Source organism: Atractosteus spatula, unplaced genomic scaffold (assembly GCF_055471065.1).
Source record: "Atractosteus spatula isolate fAtrSpa1 unplaced genomic scaffold, fAtrSpa1.hap1 Scaffold_27, whole genome shotgun sequence".
In the NCBI taxonomy this organism is placed as follows: domain Eukaryota; kingdom Metazoa; phylum Chordata; class Actinopteri; order Semionotiformes; family Lepisosteidae; genus Atractosteus; species Atractosteus spatula.
The window spans coordinates 251,565-265,000 of record NW_028296841.1 but is presented as its reverse complement, the minus strand read 5'-3'; the positions used below and the strand labels follow the sequence as shown (position 1 = coordinate 265,000).

Below are 13,436 nucleotides of genomic sequence, written 5' to 3'. Positions count from 1 at the left end.
AGAGAGGGGGAGAGCGGAGTCCGGGCGGCCGGCAGCCGCGTGCGGACCGGGCTCCAGAGGCGTCGGCCTGCGCCGCTGCGCGCCAGCCGGACGCCCGCGCGCCCGCCCAAGGCCGGCGTCGGGCATCGCTTCTCGGCCTTTTGGCTAAGATCAAGTGTAGTATCTGTTCTTATCAGTTTAATATCTGATACGTCCCCCATCGGGGGACCACATATTAAACGGATTTTTGGAACAGGGAGCTGGATCAGGAGCTTGCTCCGTCCTCTCCACGCATCGGCCCGGTATTGCAGCGCCTCCGGGAACGGTGCACTACCTTCTCTCAGCGGTGAAAAGACAGACGTAGCTAGCAAGCAAGCGAGGTGGACCGGAGCTCCTTCCTCTCCGGTCTCGTCTCTCGTCCATCTGTGCGTCTCTGTGTCTCTCTCTCTCCCCCTCCCCGTTCCCGTGCTCCCTCCGTGCACTTTCCCGCGCCTCGACTCTCTCGGCAAGCAGGCCGGCCCCCTTTTCGGCTCCCGTGCGTTTTCCCTCCAAAAAACTTAGTTTTTTCCTCCTTTTTCCAGGGAGGCAGGCGTGGCTTGTGTGTGTGTGTGTGTGTGTGTGTGTGTGTGTGTGTGTGTGTGTGTGTGTGTGTGTGTCCCCGTCCTTGCAGGCGGGCCCCTTTCGACAGCCGGCCGTTTTCCCTCCAAAAAACTTAGTATATACACCTTTTCTTTCTTTTTTTCGGCAGGCAGGCAGGTGTGTGTGTGTCCCCGTCCCTCCCGAGAGAGCGCTGCCCCTTGCCTCTGCCCGCAGGTGCCGACGGTCCGCTTTCGCTTGCAGCTCACTCGGCACGGCTGCTGCTGGTGGGAGGGGCCTAAGCTAAGGAGGCCGGCCGGCTGGCGCCCCCCGCGGCTGCGGTCGTTGTCGGGCCGTTGACAGGAGATCAAAGAGCAGGGCCCCCGCCCGGGACTGGCGGGCAGGCAGGCGAGCAAGCAGGCAGGCAAGAGAGGGGGAGAGCGGAGTCCGGGCGGCCGGCAGCCGCGTGCGGACCGGGCTCCAGAGGCGTCGGCCTGCGCCGCTGCGCGCCAGCCGGACGCCCGCGCGCCCGCCCAAGGCCGGCGTCGGGCATCGCTTCTCGGCCTTTTGGCTGCGATCCTTAGTACGTGGCAGGCCCGCGGCTGAGGTAACACCAAAAGACCGGGGAGAGAAGACCGGAGAGGACACCGCCTGGAGGAGACTACGCTGCTGGATTTGCCGGATTTGGACTTTGGATTGGCTTGGACTGCGCTTCGGATTTTCGTTTCCTGGATTGGACGCTTGGACACCAGAAGACTTCGGTTTTGGTGAGAAGGCTGCTTCGGCAGCCGCAAAGGCTGCGGAACGATGGCTGCGGATCCCGGGGCGGCGAGGACGGCTGAGGAGGGTCCCAAGATCCGGAAGACCATCCGCTTCATCTGGAAGCCGGATGGAGAGATGCCGGGGAGGGACGTCTTCGAAGAGGAGATCCTTTTTGGGATCCTGGGTTTGGACGTGGCGGATATCAAGTGCTTGCAGGGGAATCGGGCGCAGCGCTATATGGATCTCTCGTTCGTGGAGGAGAAAGGACATCGTGGCGCTTCCGAGAAGATCATGAAGGCTAAGGAAAGTGGCAGGCTGGAGAATTACGTGTGTCTGGGGCTCCAGAGCAACAATGAAAGGTCAGTGATTCTGCACATGTTTGACCCCTTTGTTCCCGATAGTGACGTCACGACCTTCCTCCGTCGTTACGTCGACGTGTTGGACCCCCCTCGTATCATCATGGACCCCTACAAGGTCTGGACCGGGAAGAGGCAGTATCACGTTGAGCTGAGGCCAGACGACAGAAGTAAGGATGGTTTCGCCCACCCGCCTGCCACTTTCGCCATTGGTCCAGGTAGGGGGTACTTGTTCTACGGGAATCAGCCGCCGTTCTGTCGGAAGTGTCGGGAGTCCGGGCACCGGGAGGCCGAGTGTAACGCGGCGGAGTGTGGGAAGTGCCACCGGCGGGGTCATCAGGCCCGGAACTGCCCCGTTAAAGAGTGTTCCTTGTGTGGCAACACTGGCCATTTGTATCGCAACTGCCTCCTTAGGAACGCCGAGTATGCCAGAGCTGTCCATGACGGATCCGGCCTGGCGGTGGGAGAAACGGAGTCGGACGGCAGTGAGGCTGGGGACACCGAGGACGAACATCAGGATGGTGGTGGAGCGGTCCCTGGGGGAGCCGGGAAGGATGCCGGATGGACGGTGGTGGTGCGGCCGAGACGGAAAGGGAAGGGGAAGGGGAGGCAGCATGAGGAGGACGGCGACGATCCGCAGGAGGGACCATCTCGGGTCGAAGACGGGGTGGTCGGGAGCTGGGCGGATGTGGTGAAGGCCCCCCCCCCCGCCCGAGCAGACGCAGGACCAACCGCAGCACGGGGGGCAGGTGAGGAGGAGGAGGAGATGCACCACATGCCTGTGTTGAGGAAGAAGCCTAGGAAGCGGTCGCAGGCTGGCAAGGGACAGATGGAGACGGGCGACAAGAAGAAGAAGACATCCAGGGAGTACTACGGGGAGGCGGAGCTCGTCCCGGAGACGGTAGCAGCTCTGGTGACGGCGCCAGAGCAGGAGGTGATGGCAGACCGGGAGGTGATGGCAGACCAGGAGGAGATGGAGGAGGGGGCAGCGCCAGCGTCAACGCAGGACGGCCAGGAGCTGGGGGACACCGCAGGCTCCCTCCCCCCTGGGCAGGGAGACAGAGTCATGGCACGGGGCCCCTTCTCTGTGGCGCAGTGCCTTTCAGGTGAGGGGAGCCCTGTGGTGACGTGCCAGGTCGACACCCCGGACCGCGAGTACTCGCGCCGGCCCGACCCTGACCCGGGCTCCAGCCCCAACCCCTCTCCCGACCCCCCTCCCCCCGACCCCGACCCCGACCCCCACCCTGACCGGGGCCCCGACCCCGGCCTCGGTCCCAGCCCCGGATTTGTTCTCGATCCCGGGCCCGACCCCGTCTCTGATATGGAGGTGGGCGTGAGCCCAGTCCCTTCGGTCACCTACATCGAGGGGACAGACACCGACAGTTCGGTCAGTGCAGCAGGGGCAGAGCATCCACTCAGCTCTAGCTCCAGCGACGGTATGGAGAGTGACAGCCCCCCGGAGCAGCCATGACCTTCACAGTGGCCACGGCTAATGTGAGGGGTCTGCGGAACCGGGAGAAACGAGCTGGAGTTTTCCGATATTTGTCCCAAAGGCTTTTGGATATTTGCTTTTTGCAGGAGACCCATCTGAAAGACCACGACGATGTGCTCGCTTACCAGAAGGAGTGGACAAAGGGGCCCTCGTGGTGGAGCGTTGGGGGGGTGAACTCCTCTGGCGTGGGCATCCTGTGTGGTTCCCCAGGGTTTGCGGCACAGGTGGTCAGCTCTGTGGTCCCCGGGCGCCTGCTGGTGGTCGACGGGACCCGGCACGGGGTGCGGACCCGGCTGATCGGTGTGTATGTCCCGGCGGACCGGCGGCAGCAGGGCTCCTTCCTGAAAGATCTGGAGCCCCTGCTGTACACAAACAGAGAGCTGATCATCGGCGGGGATTTTAACATCGACCTGGGGGACTCACAAGGTGAGGGTGCCCATGGGTTGCGGTCTCTGATTGCAGATTTTGGCCTGCGGGACGGATTTCAGAATGTCGCACATCACACCTGGGACAACGGAAGGGGGACCTTCAGGCGGCTGGATTATGTCTTCACTTCGGCGAACTGGACGGCCCTAAGCAGGCAAGCGACCCCTACTTGGTTTTCCGACCATCACATGCTGACGGCTTCCTTTGGTGTTGAGGACCCTCGTTTCCAGGCCGGATACTGGAAGCTGAACAGGCAAGTCCTGCAGGAGGCGAGATACCAGAGGAAGATCGCTACAGTGCTGAGGGCATGTGCGGAGAGGAGGGACGCCTTCAGTTCGGCGGTGCACTGGTGGGAGTCCTGCAAGCGCACCATCGCGGTGGTGACGAAGAAGTACTGCAGGATCCGCCGCAGCTTGGAGGACCGCCAGTGCACCAAGCTCCAGGAGGAGCTCGAGGCACTGTATGCGCAGCTGAACCAAGGGGGCGCTTACGAGGGGGAGAAGATCGCCCACATCAAGAGCCTGCTTAGGGGTAAGTGGCTGCAGTGGGCTAAGGACTTTCTTTTCAGGCTCCGTGGAGTCTGGAGGGAGAATGACGAAAGCTGCTCGTCCCAGTTCTTCGGCGCCGTGAGGAGGCAACAAGAGCGAGGCTTCTTTGACGGCGTTCGGAGGACGGACGGGTCTGTAGCCACTTCCATACCCGGGATGTTGGAGTGTGCCACAGAATATTACAGCACCCTGTTTGCTGAGAAGGAGACCGACGCCGGTATCAGGAGCAGGCTCCTGGACGGAGTGGAGCCGGCGGTAGACGACCCCGCTGCTCTGGGCGGGGCAGTGTCAGGGGCAGAGATCCGATCTGCCCTGATGGGGATGAAGAAGGGCACTGTCCCTGGCATAGACGGTCTACCGACCGAGTTTTACCTCACCTTTTTTGACCAGCTGGAGCCGCTCTTGGTGCAGGTATTCAACGAGGTGCTGGATCGTGATGGGCTCGGTGCCACCATGAAGATCGGTGTCATCTCCCTCGTCCATAAGGGAGGTGACAAGGCAGACCTGGGGAATTGGCGGCCAATCCAGCTCCTGTGCACTGACTATAAGATCTTGGCCAGGGTGCTGGGCGGCCGCCTGAGAACAGTGATGCCGGCCTTGGTGCAGGCTGACCAGACGTGTGGTGTGGCAGGCCGCAAGATCAGCTGGACCCTGCAGCTGATCCGCGACGTCATCGCGTGGGTGGAAGATCGAGGCCTGCCGCTCCTGCTGGTGAGCCTCGACCAGACCAAGGCCTTTGACCGGGTCCATCACGAGATTCTGTGGGCACTCCTGAAGAGGAAGGGTCTGCCGGACGGGTTTGTCAGGTGGGTCCGGACCTTGTACAACGGGGTGGCATCCCGGGTATGCGTCAACGGAGCGTTGGGCGGGCATATTCCAGTGCGGTGTGGTGTGCGACAGGGCTGTCCTCTCTCGCCCCTGCTGTATGTGCTTTTCCTAGAGATCCTCCTGGACCAGCTCAGGAGGGATCCGGGAGTGGATGGGATCCTGGTGCCAGGTGGAGGAGGGCAGATGGCGAAGATCGCGGCATATGCAGACGATGTCACGCTCTTCCTGGGCTCTGAAGGCGGCCTGGGGAGGGCGCTCAGCATTGTCGAGGATTTCTCAAGAGGTACCGGCGCCCGACTGAACAGGGCCAAGAGCTTAGTGAAGGTCTTCGGGACCTGGCCGAGCGAGCCGCGGGACTTTGGCGGTCTGTCACGGACGACTGGGCCGCTGAAGATCCTGGGGGTGAGCTTTCACTCCACAGATCCTGGAGGTGTCAACTGGGAGGCCGGGTTCCGGAAAGTCAACCGGAAGCTAGGCCTGTGGCAGCAACGATCGCTAACCTGGATCGGGAAGGCGCTGGTACTGAAGGCGGAAGTCCTGCCTCTGCTTCTCCACCTGGCGGTAGTGTACCCCCTGCCGGTCCGGAAGCGGAGAGATCTGGTGAGGAGCATCTTCAACTTCGTCTGGGGTCACACCTACGAACGGGTGAAGAGGTGTGATATGTACAGACCCCTGGCCGATGGGGGTCGGGGGATCTTGGACTTCCCGGCGAAGTTGGACTGCGCCTTCATAGCGAGCCTGTGCACGGTCCTGCACGACAACCCGGCCCACCTGTGCAGCCGGTTTGTCAGTCTCTGGCTGGCGGCGAGCATGCGGCACCTGACGGTCTGGACCAACACGACCCCCAAAGCAGAGCGGCTCCCGCTGCACTACCGCCACGCAGTGCGGTGGCTGCGGGCACACCCGGGGATCAAGGAAGGGACGAACTGTTTGAATCACAGGACCATGTACAGGATGGTGAAGGCGGAAGAACGGCCGGCGATCCCGGGTGTGTCCCGGATCATCTGGCAGCGGGTCCAGCCGGAGGGGCTGGATAACAAGCTGAAGGACCTGAACTGGCTCTGCGTGTGGGGTCGGCTGACGGTCAGGGCCGTCATGCATGCGCACGGGCTCTCCAGACAGAGCCTGTGCCCGCGACACGGCTGCGCGGGCGAAGAGACGGTGGGTCACGTCTTCTGGGAGTGTGCCTTCGCCCAGAGGGTGTGGAGATCGTGCGGGACCCTCTTTGCACAGGTAAGCCCCGATTCCCCCATCACGCAAGCGTCCGTCCTGAAAGGGATCGCCGGCATCCGGGGCCGGAACCGGAAATTCCTGCTGTGGCTACTGGTCAGCCTGGTCAAGGCCTTCATCTGGGATGCCCGGACAGACCTGGTGAAGCACGGCGTGGAGAAGCCTGCTTTTGGGATCCTGCGGAGGGTGAAGGAGGAGGTGGCCAGGAGGGTCCAGTGGGACATTCACAGATGGGGGTTTGCCGCAGCAAAAGAGCGCTGGAAGGATTTGTGCACGGGACATTAGGGGGGTGTTGGTGTGGGACTGTTTTATGATTTGTTAACGGACTTTTTTCTAATAAAAAATATAAAAAAAAATCTGTTCTTATCAGTTTAATATCTGATACGTCCCCCATCGGGGGACCACATATTAAACGGATTTTTGGAACAGGGAGCTGGATCAGGAGCTTGCTCCGTCCTCTCCACGCATCGGCCCGGTATTGCAGCGCCTCCGGGAACGGTGCACTACCTTCTCTCAGCGGTGAAAAGACAGACGTAGCTAGCAAGCAAGCGAGGTGGACCGGAGCTCCTTCCTCTCCGGTCTCGTCTCTCGTCCATCTGTGCGTCTCTGTGTCTCTCTCTCTCCCCCTCCCCGTTCCCGTGCTCCCTCCGTGCACTTTCCCGCGCCTCGACTCTCTCGGCAAGCAGGCCGGCCCCCTTTTCGGCTCCCGTGCGTTTTCCCTCCAAAAAACTTAGTTTTTTCCTCCTTTTTCCAGGGAGGCAGGCGTGGCTTGTGTGTGTGTGTGTGTGTGTGTGTGTGTGTGTGTGTGTGTGTGTCCCCGTCCTTGCAGGCGGGCCCCTTTCGACAGCCGGCCGTTTTCCCTCCAAAAAACTTAGTATATACACCTTTTCTTTCTTTTTTTCGGCAGGCAGGCAGGTGTGTGTGTGTCCCCGTCCCTCCCGAGAGAGCGCTGCCCCTTGCCTCTGCCCGCAGGTGCCGACGGTCCGCTTTCGCTTGCAGCTCACTCGGCACGGCTGCTGCTGGTGGGAGGGGCCTAAGCTAAGGAGGCCGGCCGGCTGGCGCCCCCCGCGGCTGCGGTCGTTGTCGGGCCGTTGACAGGAGATCAAAGAGCAGGGCCCCCGCCCGGGACTGGCGGGCAGGCAGGCGAGCAAGCAGGCAGGCAAGAGAGGGGGAGAGCGGAGTCCGGGCGGCCGGCAGCCGCGTGCGGACCGGGCTCCAGAGGCGTCGGCCTGCGCCGCTGCGCGCCAGCCGGACGCCCGCGCGCCCGCCCAAGGCCGGCGTCGGGCATCGCTTCTCGGCCTTTCGGCTAAGATCGGAAAAGTACGTGGCAGGCCCGCGGCTTGAAGACTTGGCTGGGGGACGAGAAGGGCGGCGGCGGAGAGACCGTGAGAGGAGACCGAGAGGACAGCACTGCGGAGACGCGTTTTGGATTGCCTTGGATTGACCCGGATTGCCTTTGGATTACGTTTTTTGCCTTTGGACGTCGGAACTTTTGATTTTCTTTTACCCGGCTTTGCATTCCCTGGCTGCTTGGCGGCCGAAAGGCTGCACCAACCATGGCTGCAGAGCCAGGAGAGGCGAGGAGGGCTGGGAAGGACCCCAGCATCAAGTGGACCCTCCGCTTCCATTGGAAACCGGAGACGGCACCACCGGGAAGGGAGCAATTTGAGGATGATGTCCTGTTTGGTGCTTTGGGGCTGAAGGCAGCAGAGATCAAGTGCGTGCAGGGGAACCAGCCACAGAAGTTCATCGACACCACCTTCATCAGTGCGGACATCCACAAGAGAATGGTAGGAAGATGTAATGATATCATTAAGAGCGGCGGATTCCGGGAGTATGAGTGTGGTGGATTGCAGAGCGACAGCAAGAGGTGGGTGGTTTTGCACATGTTTGACCCCTTTGTGACGGATGCCGACGTGACTACCTTCCTAAGCAGGTATGTGGATGTGAGAACTGGGCCTTTGGTGCTCAGCGACACACGCACTGTGTGGACGGGAAAGCGTCGGTACCTGGTGGAACTGCGCCGGGACAAAACTACAAAGGATGGATACAGCCACCCACCGGCTACGTTCGCAATCGGAGGAGGTAGGGGGTACATGTTTTATTGGGACCAGCCTGACTTTTGCAGGAAGTGTCGGACCACCGGGCACCGTGAGGGGGCATGTACGGCGGAGAAGTGTGGGAAGTGCGGCCGCCCGGGACACCACACCCGAGACTGCCAGGTGAAGGAGTGCTCCCTGTGCGGGGACAGAGGCCACCTTTTCCGGCAGTGCAGCAAGAGGGGCGCGGCCACGGAGAGGACGGCCAAGGAGAGAACGGCCACGGAGAAGGCGGCCACGGAGGAGGCGGTTAAGGAGTGGATCAGGCAGGCGGATGAGGCCAGCGAGGGGGAAGGCCGGCCGACGAGCAGCAGGCCCCTCGGTAAGGGAGAGAAGAGGGGAGGAAGGAAACAGGGACGGGAACAGGAGGAGGAGGAGCGCCAGGGAGAGGAGGATGGTGAGCGTCCAGGAACATCATGGGGTTCAGACATGGAGCAGCGGGAGGCAGCCCGGGGATCGGACAGCGAACGACCGGGAACATCGCGGGGAGCGGACGGAGGGGCTGGAACCTGGGCGGAGGTGGTGAGGAAGGGGCGCCCCCTGATGGGCGGGGGAAGAACTGCGCCTGCACCGACGCCAGCAGAGGAGGAGGGGATGGTGGTCCTGCAGAGCGCGGGGCAGAAGAGGAAGACGAAGAGGCTGCGGGCAGAAAAACGCCGGCAAGAGACGCAGGAGAAGAAGAAGAAGACGGTCGAGGAGGAAGGCCAGGAGGAAGACCCGGGAGACCTCGCAGACTCTGAGGGGATGGAAGAGGAGGAGGGAGTCTTGTCGGCCTTTAGCGGCTCCGAGGCCGAAAGCACCTCGGAATCTCTCCCCCCAGGGCAGGGGTCAGGGGCGGTACCGATGGCCGTCTTTTCAGTGTCGGGCAACGTGACAGACGAAGGCAGCCCTGTAGTCGCCTGCCTGCCTGCACCGCTTACTCCCGAGCAAGAGGCCCCGGATACCCCAGTCCAGTTCATGGACACGGAGGATGGCAGCTCAGGAAGTACAGCAGGGACGGCGAGCTCTCCGGATTCCAGCCGCTCGGAGGGAATGGAGAGTGACAGTCTCCCTCAAGACCCGCCATGACCCTCACAGTTGCAACAGCTAACGTGAGGGGTCTGAGGAAGCAGGAGAAGAGAGTGGCAGTGTTTTCCTACCTGTCTCGAAGGAAGTTGGATGTGACCTTTTTGCAGGAAGTCCATCTCAAGGACCTCGACGACGTGAGGACCCTTCAGAGGGAGTGGAGGAGGGGTCCCTCGTGGTGGAGCGTCGGAGGGGTGAACTCTTCTGGCGTGGGTATCCTGTGCGGCTTGCCAGGGTTCGCCGCCCAAACAGTCAGCTCAGTGATTCCCGGACGTCTGCTGGTGGTGGACGGAACCTGGAGGGGAGTGAAGATAAGGTTAGTCAGCGTGTACGCCCCAGCAGACAGAAGACAGCAGGGCTCCTTTTTGAAAGACCTGGAGCCCGTGCTGTATACCAACAGGGAGCTGATTGTCGGCGGCGACTTCAACATCGACCTGGGAGACCCGCACGGCCAGGGAGTTCATCTGTTGAGGTCCTTGATCGCAGATTTCGGCCTTCGAGACGGGTTTCAGAACGTTGCACACCACACCTGGGACAACGGGAGAGGAAGTTTTCGACGCCTCGACTACATCCTCTCTACTGTGAAGTGGACAACATTGAGCAGGCAAGTGACCCCTACCTGGTTCTCGGATCACCAGCTGCTTACGATCTCCTTCGGTGTTGAGGACCCGCGCTTCCAGGCTGGGTACTGGAAGCTGAACAAACAAGTTCTACAAGAGGAGAGATGCCGGAGGAAGATTGGGACAGTGCTGAAAGACCTGGGGAGGAGAAGAGAGCTCTTTAGCTCGGCGGTGCACTGGTGGGAATCGTGTAAACAGACTCTCGCGACGGTCACCAGGCGATACTGCTGGATCCGGCGGAGTCTGGAGGAACGCCAGTGCGCCCAGCTCCAAGAGGAGCTAGAAGCACTGTACGAGCAGCTGAACCAGGGGGGCGCCTTCAACGGCGAGAAGATTGCCATCGTCAGGAGCCTGCTTAGAGACACGTGGCTGCAGAGAGCAAAGAACTTTCTTTTCAGGCTGCGGGGAGTTTGGAAGGAGGGAGAAGAACAGTGCTCTCCCCAATTCTTCAGCGCCGTGAGGAGGCAGCAGGAGCGCTGCTGCTTCGAAAGCTTGCGGCGCGAAGATGGGACTGCAGTCACGGACTTATCCGGGATGCTGGAGTGTGCCACAGGGTTTTACGCTACCTTGTTCCAGGAGAAGGAGATCGACGCCAGCACCAAGGAGAGGCTCCTGGAGGGTGTTGAGAAGGCGGTGGACGATCCCGCCTCGCTGGTCGGGCCTGTGACGGGGGCGGAAATCAAGACAGCATTGTTTGGTTTGAAGAAGGGGACCGTCCCCGGAGTCGACGGCCTACCAGCGGAGTTCTACCGCACCTTCTGGGACCAGCTAGAGCCTTTTCTGGTGCAGGTCTTCAATGAGGCCCTGGACAGCAATGAACTGGGCCTCTCTATGAAGACCGGCGTCGTGACCCTGATCTACAAGGGAGGAGACAAAGCGGACCTGGGAAACTGGAGGCCGATCCAGCTCCTGTGCACGGACTATAAGATCTTGGCCAGGGTGCTGGGCGGCCGTCTGAGAACGGTGATGCCGGAGCTGGTCGGGGCGGACCAGACATGTGGCGTGGCAGGCCGGAAGATCAGCTGGACTCTACAGCTGATCCGGGACACAATTGCTTGGGTGGAGGACAGAGGCCTGCCGCTCATGCTGGTGAGCCTAGATCAGGCGAAGGCGTTCGACCGGGTCCACCATGAGACCCTGTGGGCACTCCTAAGGAGGAAGGGTCTGCCTGACGCTTTCGTCAGGTGGATCGAAGCGCTCTACAATGGCGCCACGTCCCGGGTAAGAGTCAACGGAGCAGTAGGGAGGAGGATTCCGGTAAGGTGTGGTGTGCGACAGGGATGTCCACTCTCGCCCCTGCTGTACGTCATCTTTCTTGAGCTGCTGCTGGATCCCTTACGAAAGGACCCCGGAGTGGAGGGAATTAAGGTGCCAGGTGGAGGTGGGCAGGAAGCTAAAACCGCGGCCTACGCGGATGACGTGACACTCTTCCTCAGCTCTGACAGGAGTCTGGGGAGGGTGTTGGACATCGTGGAGGCCTACTCCAGAGGCACTGGCGCCCAACTGAATCGCGCCAAGAGCCTGGTGAAGCTTTTTGGAACCTGGCCGTACGCACCGGAGATCACCGGAGGACTGAAACAGACAGCCGGCCCGGTGAAAATCCTGGGGGTCCTATTTCACACCCTGGACCCCTCAGGGCTGAACTGGGAGGCCAGGTTCCGGAAGATCAAGCAGAAGCTGGGCCTTTGGCAGCATCGATCCCTGACATGGATAGGGAAGGCGCTGGTGCTGAAAGTGGAGATCCTGCCCTTGCTTCTCCACCTGGCGGTAGTGTACCCCCTACCCGCAAGGAAGAGGAAGGAACTGGTTAAAACAGTTTTCACTTTCGTTTGGGGCCACTCATACGAACGGATCCGCCGGAGTGATATGTGCAGACCTATCACGGAAGGAGGCAGAGGGATCCCAAACTTCCCAGTGAAGTTGGACTGTGTTTTCGTTGCCAACCTGTGCGTCATCCTGCACGGAAACCCGCCCCACCTGTGTGGCCGGTTCGTGAGCCTCTGGCTGGCAGCGAGCATGAGACACCTGGCCGCATGGAGCAACACGACCCCGAAGGCCGAGCGGCTCCCACTGCACTACCGACACGCAGTGCAGTGGCTGAGGGCACACCCAGAGGTACGGGACAAAGACATCGCGCTGAGCCATAGGAAGATGTACCAGGTGGTCACAGCACTGGACAGGCCAGCGCTCCTGGGTGTGCCCAGTGACATCTGGCAGCAGGCCCAGCCAAAGGGCCTGGATAACAGACTAAAGGACCTGAACTGGCTCGGCGTGTGGGGTCGAATGGCGGTCAGGGCCGTCATGTGCTCGCATGGCTTGTCAAAGAAGAGCCAGTGCCCGAGGCACGGCTGCACAGGGGAAGAAACAGTAAATCATGTCTTTTGGGAGTGCGGGTTCGTGCAGAGGGTGTGGAAGTCCAGCCAGCACCTCTACGCACAGGTAGGCCTGGGGTCCCTCCTGACTCTGAACACGGTGATGAAGGGCGTGGCTGGTTCCCGAAAATGGAATGCGGCGTTTCTCCTGTGGCTCCTGATCAGCCTGACCAAGCTCCACGTGTGGGACGCGAGGTCAGAGCTGGTCAAACACGGCGTGGAGAGGTCAGTGCCGGCCATCTTGAGGAGAGTCAAGAGGGACGTCTCACGGAAGATCCGGTGGGACGTCCTCCGATGGGGATTCGCCGCAGCACGCGAAAGATGGAAGGACTTGATCACATGGGTGTAAAGGTGGAGGGTAGAGTAAACTTTTGAAAGCACTGTTTTTTACTGATTTCTAATAAAACATAAAAAAAAATCTGTTCTTATCAGTTTAATATCTGATACGTCCCCCATCGGGGGACCACATATTAAACGGATTTTTGGAACAGGGAGCTGGATCAGGAGCTTGCTCCGTCCTCTCCACGCATCGGCCCGGTATTGCAGCGCCTCCGGGAACGGTGCACTACCTTCTCTCAGCGGTGAAAAGACAGACGTAGCTAGCAAGCAAGCGAGGTGGACCGGAGCTCCTTCCTCTCCGGTCTCGTCTCTCGTCCATCTGTGCGTCTCTGTGTCTCTCTCTCTCCCCCTCCCCGTTCCCGTGCTCCCTCCGTGCACTTTCCCGCGCCTCGACTCTCTCGGCAAGCAGGCCGGCCCCCTTTTCGGCTCCCGTGCGTTTTCCCTCCAAAAAACTTAGTTTTTTCCTCCTTTTTCCAGGGAGGCAGGCGTGGCTTGTGTGTGTGTGTGTGTGTGTGTGTGTGTGTGTGTGTGTGTGTGTGTGTGTGTGTGTGTCCCCGTCCTTGCAGGCGGGCCCCTTTCGACAGCCGGCCGTTTTCCCTCCAAAAAACTTAGTATATACACCTTTTCTTTCTTTTTTTCGGCAGGCAGGCAGGTGTGTGTGTGTCCCCGTCCCTCCCGAGAGAGCGCTGCCCCTTGCCTCTGCCCGCAGGTGCCGACGGTCCGCTTTCGCTTGCAGCTCACTCG

The 13,436-nt window shown here is 61.0% G+C and overlaps 3 non-coding genes across 3 annotated transcripts; all 3 read left to right on the top strand.

Annotated features, from left to right (window-relative positions):
• The first annotated feature begins 124 nt into the window (after positions 1 to 124).
• On the top strand, positions 125 to 315 carry LOC148807818 (U2 spliceosomal RNA). The gene has a single exon (XR_016088774.1). It is a non-coding gene; the product is annotated as a U2 spliceosomal RNA (small nuclear RNA).
• Positions 316 to 6,510: 6,195 nt separating this feature from the next.
• On the top strand, positions 6,511 to 6,706 carry LOC148807817 (U2 spliceosomal RNA). Its single transcript, XR_016088812.1, has one exon. It is a non-coding gene; the product is annotated as a U2 spliceosomal RNA (small nuclear RNA).
• A 6,026-nt stretch (positions 6,707 to 12,732) lies between these two features.
• LOC148807816 (U2 spliceosomal RNA) lies at positions 12,733 to 12,924 on the top strand. The gene has a single exon (XR_016088820.1). It is a non-coding gene; the product is annotated as a U2 spliceosomal RNA (small nuclear RNA).
• The last annotated feature ends 512 nt before the right edge of the window (positions 12,925 to 13,436 follow it).